We start from the raw sequence: 10,612 nt of genomic DNA, 5'->3' as shown, positions 1-10,612 counted from the left end.
TAGGCATCTGTTGATGAAATTGCGCGGGTATCCGTTTTTGGCGAATACATTGTATAGGTGTTCTTCTTCCTCTTTTTGCAGTTCTGGTGTACTGCAGTGTGTTGTGGCCCTTTTGAATAGTGTCTTGATGCAACTTAGTTTGTGTGTGTTGGGGTGGTTGCTTTCGTAGTTCAGGACTTGGTCTGTGTGTGTGGCTTTCCTGTATACCTTTGTGGTGAATTCTCCGTTCGGTGTTCTCTGTACCATCACGTCTCGGAATGGGCGTTGGTTGTCCTTTTCTTCCTCTCTAGTGAATTACTCAACATTACGGTTGAGCAACTTGATATACTGAAATTAAAATAGCAAAAAATGGAAACACTCAACAAATCAGACAACATCTTTGCAGAGAAGGAAGGATTGTTATTGCAGTTAACGACCTTTCAACATAACCCCAGATCCTAGAAAGGTCATTCCTCTCTCTACTGATGCTGCCTCACTTTTTAAAATTTATTCGGGGTTATATGGACTTCACTGGCTATGCCAGTTTTTCTTGCCCATCTCTAATTGCCTTTAAGAAGGTAGTGGTGAGCTGCATTCTTGAACTGCTGCAATGCTTTTATTGTAGATATATCCACAGTGCTATCAGTGAGGGAGTTCCAGGATTTTGACCCAGTGAAACTGATGGAACAGTGATATATTTCCAAGTTACTATTGTGAGTGAAGAATATTTCCTGCATTTCCAGTTTTAGATTTTCAGCACCTGTAATATTTTGCTTTCTAATGAAAAACTAAACCGAATTGAATAATTTGCAGTGGAATAAATGCAAATGTATTTTTTACTATTAGCTAGGGGATAATGCAGATTGCCTCTGGCAGAAAGAGAATTACTAATTGAAGACCATTTATGGAATTGGTATCAGTTCATTCAAAATTTTTGTTAATATGTGAAAGATAAACTTAGAATGTTTTCTCTGATTCAATTAAGCATTTTATAGAACCTAACAGGAAGCATTTTGAATTCAGGAATACTGGAAGATGAGAACTCATGCTGGAAGATATAAGGCGAGAAATACAACGCGTAAGCTGTAGTTAACTGATTTGGTTTCAAACTGGTCCATTCTGGATAATGTGTGCATTAGAAGTGTTCATATATAAATAAAGATGTGCAGCAGTGGTAAAGAAGGCAGTATAATGGGCTGCTAGCAAATGCACTATTGTTGGCCCCTTCACCTTCAAAAAAGACTGAAGATCACTGGATTTTTCCAAACTCAAGCAGCATGATGAAACCAAGCCTGTTGTGAAATGCTGCAGTACCACTGAGAAAATGACTTGCTGCTAACTTTGAATATCTTTGACAGAACTCCATCAAATCCTGCCACAAAGCAAGGCATAATGCCTATTTATTAGTTGGTTCTCCTAAAAGAATATAAAGAAAATGTAGACATTGTTATCTTCTAACCAGTTCTTCATTTGTGTGACCTTTGTTTCTTTATTTTTACTAGTTTTGGAACATTTTTGCATTAATTGTGCATGTGTACACAAAAGATTCTCCTGTGAATGATCAGCACTTACTGTAATAGTTATTTTCATGGATATGAATCTCTGGAGTCGATTCATTTTAGTTGGTGCATTTAATATGAAAAATAAATCAATTGCATAACATCAAAGAAGCCATCTTCATATATTAATATCTAATAGCTTTATATTTGCAAATTTGTTACCATAACACTATTGGATAAAGTTTGAGTGGAAAATCCTCTTAAAAACTGACCAGTTTAACATATGCTACATTTCACTTGACCATTTTGTTTCTTCTTTGCTTTTATGTTTCTATGTTTTATAAGTTTGATTTATTTAAAGGATTGATGTTACAGGACACACAGGCTGTTCTGCTATAACAAGTGTTTCATTAATGCAAATATGCTGTAACGCGATTGACAAATTGGGGACACTGTTTCAAAAGTGCAAACTTTTAAAATGTGTGTTGGCTATAATGCGATTATGTCACCAACACTTTAAGCGAGATTTCTAAAGTGCAATTTTTCTATAATACAGGGTTGCACAAGAACGTAATCATCACGTTATAGAAGAACGACCTGTTGCTGTACACATTCCCCTGGGCAGTGTCCTAAGCTCAACCATCAGCAGATACTTCATCAATGACCCTCCCATCAACATAGGTCAGACTTCAGGATGTTCACTGATGATTACATTGTGTTCAGTTTCATTTGCAATCCATCAGATACTGAAGCAATCTTGTAGAGAGGCCTGGACAGTATTCAGGCTCAGGCTGGTAAGTGGCAAGATCATATTTGTACAAATACCTGGCAACAAACATCAATCGGCTCCCAATGACATTTCAGGCATTTGGTATTTTCAAATAGACTGATTAGCAAGGTTAGATGTCATGGAATACAGGGAGAACTAGCCATTTGGATACAGAACTGGCTCAAAGATGGAAGGCAGAGGGTGGTGGTGAAGGGTTGTTTTTCAGACTGGAGGCCAGTGACCAGTGGAGTGCCACAAAGATCGGTGCTGGGTCAGCTCCTTTTTGTTATTTACATAAATGATTTGGATGCGAGCATAAGAGGTACAGATAGTAAGTTTACTGATGACACCAAAATTGGAGGTGTAGTGGACAGCGAAGAGGGTTACCTCAGATTACAACAGGATCTTGACCAGATGGGCCAATGGGCTGAGAAGTGGCAGAAGGTGGTTTAATTCAGATAAATGCGACGTGCTGCATTTTGAGAAAGCAAATCTTAGCACGACTTACACACTTAATGGTAAGGTCCTAGGGAGTGTTGCTGAACAAAGAGACCTTGGAGTGCAGGTTCATAGCTCCTTGAAAGTGGAATCGCAGGTAGATAGGATAGTGAAGAAGGTGTTTGGTATGCTTTCCTTTATTGGTCAGAGTATTGAGTACAGGAGTTGGGAGGTCATGTTGCAGCTGTACAGGACATTGGTTAGGCCACTGTTGGAATATTGCGTGCAATTCTGGTCTCCTTCCTATCAGAAAGATGTTGTGAAACTTGAAAGGGTTCAGAAAAGATTTACAAGGATGTTGCCATGGTTGGAGCATTTGAGCTATAGGGAGAGGCTGAATAGGCTGGGGTTGTTTTCCCTGGACCATCGAAGGCTGAGGGGTGACCTTGTGGAGGTTTATAAAATTATGAGGGGCATGGATAGGATAAATAGGCAAAATCTTTTCCCTGGGGTTGGGGAGTCCAGAACTAGAGGGTGAGGTGAGAGGGGAAAGATATAAGAGGCCTAAGGGGCAACTTTTTCACACAGAGCGAGGTACATGTATGGAATGAGTTGCCAGAGGAAGTGGTGGATGTTGGTACAATTGCAACATTTAAGAGGCATTTGGATGGGTTTATGAATAGGAAGGGTTTGGAGGGATATGGGCCAGGTGCTGGCAGGTGAGACTAGATTGGGTTGGGATATCTGGTCGGCATGGACAGGTTGGACCGAAGGGTCTATTTCCATGCTGTCCATCTCTATGACTCTATCAACCTCAATAAGGTTCACCCCAAAAACATAAGATAGATGAGAAGTCTGGCAAGGCCTACTTTAATGTTGAGAGGGATTCACTGCATTTTTTATGCTTTTGTTGAGTGGCAAGGCAAGTATTGCATTAGGCAGCGCGAATTTCCAGATAAGGGGATTAGATGTTGTTTAATGCCACAATGTACCTCATTAATATTCAGCTTCTTATTTCCCCAAATGCGCCAAGCAACCTAGACTTCAAGAAATCTCAGCGTGGATGTCAGAGCGGGTAATTGGCCACTTCAGCTCACCCCTGGCTGAGAAGAGCCTCTTTGGTTCTTTGCACCAAACAGCATCTCAGCGCATGATTCACAGGCACCAGCTGCATGCATACCTCAGCCATGGACATTAGCATCCAAGATTTGCTAATCTCTCACAACTATTATGACACCTCTCTGATCCATTTGCAAGTTACTTAGCAAGCACAGACTTGCATTGCAGGGTGCACTGGCAATTGGCATTGAAAGGTTGCTGTGAGGACATTTTGCTCACATGCATAAGCACCCGGTCATCGATTTAACCAGATTTCATCTCTGGGCAGCTCACTTGGTCTCTTAGTGTTCACTCACTTAGCATCTATCTGCGCTCTCACAGTATCAGTAGGGGTTTGTCTGGGGTGAGGGAACATCTTCTGTACAATAAAACCAACAAATACAGGGGAGCATCATCCACTTCAAAGTTCCCTCAAAACGATATACTTTGGAAAAACCTTGATCACTTCTTCATCTTTGCTGAGTGGAAAATATTGAAATTCCCCTTCTGACAGTTTTGTGGGAATAACTTCACCACATAAATCAAATTAGTTCAAGAAAGCATCTTGAACTTCTCAAGGGCAGTTAGAAAAGAATAATAGATGCTCGCCTTGCCAGTAGATCCCATATTCTGTAAATGAATTTTTAAAATTATATAGTTGAAGGAGACTACACTGCATCATTGCTAAGCTTTAAGCAGACTGATAAAAGTTAAATGGACTTCATTTAACTCTTTTTTTAAATAAATGACTATTAATTTTATTTTTTAGATTTCACTGATAGTCAATGGAAATAGTTGGCTGCCACTAAATTTGTGTTTAATTTTGTTAGTAGGAACAACAAATCAATCAATCATGATGCAACTTATACTCTTCTCAATGAGTTAACATGCCACTTAACCTGTGCAAGTGATGAAATTTTGTTCATCCAGCTTTGGAGTGCACAACATTTTTCAATAATATCTCAATGTCAAATTTAAAATGCTCATATCACTGAATGCACCAAGGAGGTCCTTGTGGATTGCCTCTTGATAATGCCTTTGTCATCAAATAGGGCCATCCAGGAACATGTTCTGGATATCAAGCATTTTAGGATCTGTCATAGGAAAACAAAAACTCCTGCTGTTGCATCACAAAGAATGGAAAAACTATCCAGAAAAAGCAATTCATGTTTGTAAACAAGCACTCTGCCAAGAAATTACTATTAAAAATGTTAACTAATATATATGGAGATAATATTATGTGGCAGCTAATTTGCAGATTTTGTCAAACATCACTATTTGCACACAGAAATAAATATAACCTCATGGTAAATGAGTCAGTCTTGATAGGCATTATGAGAGCTCGATGCTAGACAGAATTTCAGAGTGTTGCTTTTCCCGTTTGGTTCTTCTCCACATAAACCATAACACCAACTCATTAGTTTTTGGTGGGGGTTGCATAACAATTGTGCATAATACCAATTATTTAAATAATAGTTCATTTAATTTATAGGCACTTCATAAAAAAGTTGTATATGCTTATCTCTTTTCATAACCCAAGGACATCTCAAAGCACTTCATAAACAACAATGTGAATGGAGTCATGGTTGTAATATATGAAACATGGCAGCTAGTTTATGGACAGGAAAATTATACAAACAACAAGGTGATAATGACCATGCAACATATGAGCAATTGAGCTTTGATACACCTTTTCATGTGCGCAACAAATGTCCTTAGAGCTTTAAAATGGGATCTGTGGTATGTGATCTGTGGTTTGTGGACCTTCTGATTGTAATATTAATGTAGATCGAAAATATGGAATGCATGTTCCAACAGAGGTATCCAGAGTTGATCAATCATTACATCAGTATGCAAAGCTGTTCTACCATCATTGTGCCATTTTGGAGCTCAACACTACAGCTAACATTTTCTCTTAACCTTGCATAGGCAAACATGCAATCAACTGTAGAACATGCCTTCTGCCAGCAATATTTAAAACAACTATCAACCGCTTAAATGTCAGTTTTTTTTTCCTAGCTGTTTCTATGATTCTGAAGTTTTTAGTGCATTATATCATTGTTTGGAAGTGTGGAAGTCTTCAGTGAGTGGTATTGCAAATAATGAAGAACGTTTTGCTCTTTCAAGGATTTTGGACATATCACTTACTTCCAGACCTGAGTATATGAGTAGGCGTCCTTAATGGAATACTGTTATGATTCCAGCTGACTTAATAATGGACAATTTACACCCCAGACTGAAGTCTCATTGGATAGATACATCTGCTTTTTTTTAGTTTTATCAGAGTAATCTTTATTTGAAACTTAAGCAAATAATTATGCAGCTTTGGTTTAACAATAAAACAGAAATTTATCATGCAAAAATCATGGAGATAAAATAGAATAAACCAAGCTAATTGTATGCAACACACATTTAAAGATTTCAAAATGCACGGTAAAAATAGAATCCCATTAATCTTAATAGCTGCCCATTATAGTACGCAAACATCAGAGAGAATGCCCTTCTTCATTGCACATAGTTTTAACTGAGCTATGGCTTCAATTTCCGTCATAAAAGTCTGATAATCTTTTCTTTGATACACCGTACAATGAGCTTAAACTTTTCAGCTTCAACTAACTCCTCTGGGGTTTAAGCAAACATTTCTGGTCTGGAACTTTTAAACCAAATTTCTTACACTGATGCAATCTATTTCTTCGTTCTCCCTTTCTGAGGACCACTGTGTGCAATTCTGGTCTCCCTCCTATCAGAAGGATGTTGTGAAACTTAAAAGGATTCAGAAAAGATTTACAAGAACGTTGCCAGGGTTGGAAGGATTGAGCTACAGAGAGGCTGACTAGGGTGGGGCTGTTTTCCTTGCAACATTGGAGGCTGAGGGGTGACCTTATAGAGGTTTATAAAATCATGAGGGGCATGGATAGGGTAAACAGACAAGGTCTTTTCCCTGGGGTGGGGGAATCAAGAACTAGAAGGCACAGGTTTAGGGTGAGAAGGGAAAACTTTAAAAGGAACCTAAGGGGCAACATTTTCACAGAAGGTGGTGCGTGTATGGAATGAGCTGCCAGAGGAAGTGGCGGAGGCTGGTACAATTACAACATTTAAAAGGCTTCTGGATGGGTATATGAATAGAAAGGGTTTAGACAGATATGGGCCAAGTGCTGGCAAATGTGATTAGATTAATTTAGCAAATCTGGTCGGCATGGATCTAAGGGGTCCAATAGAAAAGGTGCAGCACTTCCTGAATACTACTTGGTGGGATTTGAACATGTTATATTCTCACTCAAAGGGAGGAATGCTATCACTAAGCCATACCTGACATCTAATCATGAGGCACTATTCAAGAAAGACAGGAAAAAAAGAGAAACAGGGAAGTCTAGGACAGATACCTGGCATTAATAATAGGAAAGATGCTAAAATCTATGGGCATGGTAACCGGGTACTTGAAAAATCATAACATGATTGAGTAGAGTCAACATAGATTTCTGAAAGGGAAACTTGAGATTAAGAATTCAGCTCTGGCACAGGTGATGTTGCTGGCTAACCTAAGTGGGACCCCCTTACACAAAGAGATAGAAGTCACACCCTCAACCTGTTTAGTCCATCAACAGTGTGTTAACATGGCAAGGCAGGATTCATTGGCTGCTAGCCAACTCTTGCTTGGGTGGTGCTGGGGAGGGGGAATTGAGCAGTATGCCTCCCCCATGGAATCCAGCCTATGCGATAATAATGTTACAAAAGGATGATATTGTTCCATTGAGTCACTGCTGGCTCTCTGTAGAGCACTTTAGTCAGTCCCACTCCCTTGCTGCAGTACTGTCCAACTTCCTTTTGAAATCATTTATCTGTTCTATTTTTACCACACTGTTGTGCAGTGAGTTCCATAACGGTAGTTGAATTTTCAAATTGCACTTATTAAAATGCTGCACAATATTATAGAATCCCTACAGTGCAGACGGAGGCCACTCAGCCTATCAAGTCTGTGCTGGCCCTCCAAAGAGCATCCAATCTAGACCCAGCCCTCTACCATATCCCTTAACCCTATATTTCCCAAGGCTAACCCATCTCTGAACACTCTAGACAATTTCAGTATGGTCAATGCACCTAACCTACATATCTTTGCACTGTGGGAGGAAACTGGAGCATCTAAAGGAAATTCATGCAGACAGGGGAAGAACATGCAAAATCCACACACAGTCATCTGAGGCTGTAAATCAAACTCAGACCTCTGGCACTGTGAGACAGCAGTACTAACTATCGAGCCATTGTGCCATGATTTTAAAATTACTCAAAATTAAGACTCGAGACTTGGAGAGTGAGAAATAATTCCATGGATTTAAGATTGATTGACAGACAAAAAACAGAAAGTACAGATTAACAAGTCATTTTATTTGTGTTGATAAGCTCTAAATAATGGGATACCATAAGGATCAGTATTTGGGCTTCTGATACTTACAGTTTGGGATGGTATCCATGATGGGCCAGAGTGTAATGATCCAAGTTGCAGATGAGACAAAGTTATTGGAAAAGTAAACCCCAAAGAAGATGCAAAGAAGCTGCAAAGGGATATGTACAGGCTAAATGTGTGGGTTGGACATGGCAGATGGAAAGTGGGAAGTGAGAAGTTATCAATTTTGATTAGAAGAATAGAAATACAAAATACTTTTCCAATGAAAAGATATTTGAAAATGTTAGCATTCACAAGGACCTGGGTTTCCTTGTACCCCAATCATGGAAACTTGTCATGCTGGCATAACAAATATTTAGGAAAGAAACTGAATGTGAGAATTTTTTTTTCATCCAGAAAGTGATGGAAATCTGCAATCCACTGCCTATGAAAATGACAGAGGCAGAAACCTTCAGAATATTTAAGCAGTATATAGATTTGCATTTGCAATGCCAAGGCACACAAAGTAATGGTCCAAGTGTTGGAAAATAGGATTAGAATAGTTCATCATAGAATCCCTACAGTGTGGAAACAGGCCATTCGGCCCAACATGTCCACAATGACTCTCTGAAGAGTAACCCACCCAGACCCATTCCCCCTACCCTACATTTATCCCTGACTAATGCACTTAACCGACACATCCCTGGACACTATGCACAATCTAGCATGGCCAATCCACTTAACCTGCACATCTTTGGACTGTGTGAGGAAACCAGAGCACCCGGAAGAAACCCATGCAGACACGGGAAAATGTGCAAGCTACACACAGACAATCACCCGAGGCTAGAATCGAACATGGGTCCCTGGCGCTGTGAGGTGGTTGTTTTTGACCAGAGTGGACATGGTGGGCTGAAGGGTCTTTTTCTGTGCTGTAGATCTCTTTGACTACATAAGACGATCATGGATGCTCAGCCATTGAGTATATAGAAGACAGAGATTTTGGTAGATATTAAAATACTGGAAAGAGTTAAGGAATGAAATGAATGATAATGCATGACAAGGAGGTTGAGGAATTGTATTGTATCAACTATGGCTTTAATGAATGAAGAAATAGATTTGAAGGGCCAAATAGCCTACACATGTCCTATTTCTCATGTTATAACCATTTACTTGTCATGAAAAGCAGAGTTCATTAACACTTTAGAAACAGACATATCTGTTTGGACGTGAGAAGTGAAATCATGCTTGCAAACATCTAGCCCTGCTATTTAATTCGTTCTGTTAGCAAATCTTGCTGAATCATTCATTAATGTTTGGCTATTTGTTTTCAGAATAGTATACTATTAATTATTCCATGATGTTTGCTCTGGAAGTTCACAAATGAGTACTGAATAAAAGAACATTTTGAAATTTGTGACTACCATTTCGACTATTTTGAGATCAGTTCATTTAGACCTTGCAACTTGTTTTTCATTAATATCAGAATACTTTTAAATTTTTCAGCTTGTTTCAAATCTTTCGATCTCTTTGTCTTCTTTCCTTTATTTGCAAACTTGCATTCATTGTTGGAACCAGCTAAGAATAAAGAATGTAAAATTATTAGGAGCAAACATACTTCAAGATAAAATTGCTTTGTGACCATGAAGTTGCTGAGGGCTGTGAGAGGAATTTACCTTAGGTTGGCAATCCAAACTCTGTGAGACCCTTTTTAACTGCCCATCTGGCATGCACAAAGCAGTGTCAAAATTACATTGATCAATTATTGCTCTTCTTTGTGACGCGCTTTCTAGAATGAGGGGCTAGGTCAAAATAATGAGCTATCATAAGCCCATACATCAATATGAATTTGTGTTCTACGTGTTGCCATCTTGGTAGAGGCCTTTAGATGAACATAATAATGCGAAGAACATATGTGACAGAAAAGGAACACTGAGTAAGTTAAGGAGAAAGCAATAGGTGTATGGATCTGGGTGAAATTAATGAATGATAAGAGAGAAAAATTCTAAGGACTTCTTAAGACAAGTAGATGGAATGAGTAGTTGAGCTGTTTTTTGGTAAAATTCTAGTGGAGTGGTCATAATGGTTAAAAGGTTCAAATGATGGACAAAACACAAGGGATTAGGTATAGCATTCCTCCTTATAGCATGTTCAAGTCCCACAAAGTGGTAGTGAGGAAGTGCTATTCATTCTTTAGCTTTTTTTAATATTGCCAAATCAGATTACTACATCCAGACAGGAATTACGGAAAAAACGAGTGTGGAGTAAGGCCAGGGAGGGATTACAAATTTGGACAAGGACTGTGAAGCCACTTACGAAACACAGAAGGAATTTGGCAAAGATATGAGCAAGTGGACTGTTAACGAGTATAAAAGAGGGAATGGTGCTTTGGATCAGCTGAAGTTTGAAAGGTTTAGACAGGGAGATGAAAATTTAAGTCCTGGAGCAGTG

The sequence above is a fragment of the Chiloscyllium plagiosum genome, chromosome 7 (genome assembly GCF_004010195.1).
Source record: "Chiloscyllium plagiosum isolate BGI_BamShark_2017 chromosome 7, ASM401019v2, whole genome shotgun sequence".
Classification (NCBI taxonomy): Eukaryota; Metazoa; Chordata; class Chondrichthyes; order Orectolobiformes; family Hemiscylliidae; genus Chiloscyllium; species Chiloscyllium plagiosum.
Note: the sequence above shows the minus strand (reverse complement) of the source record.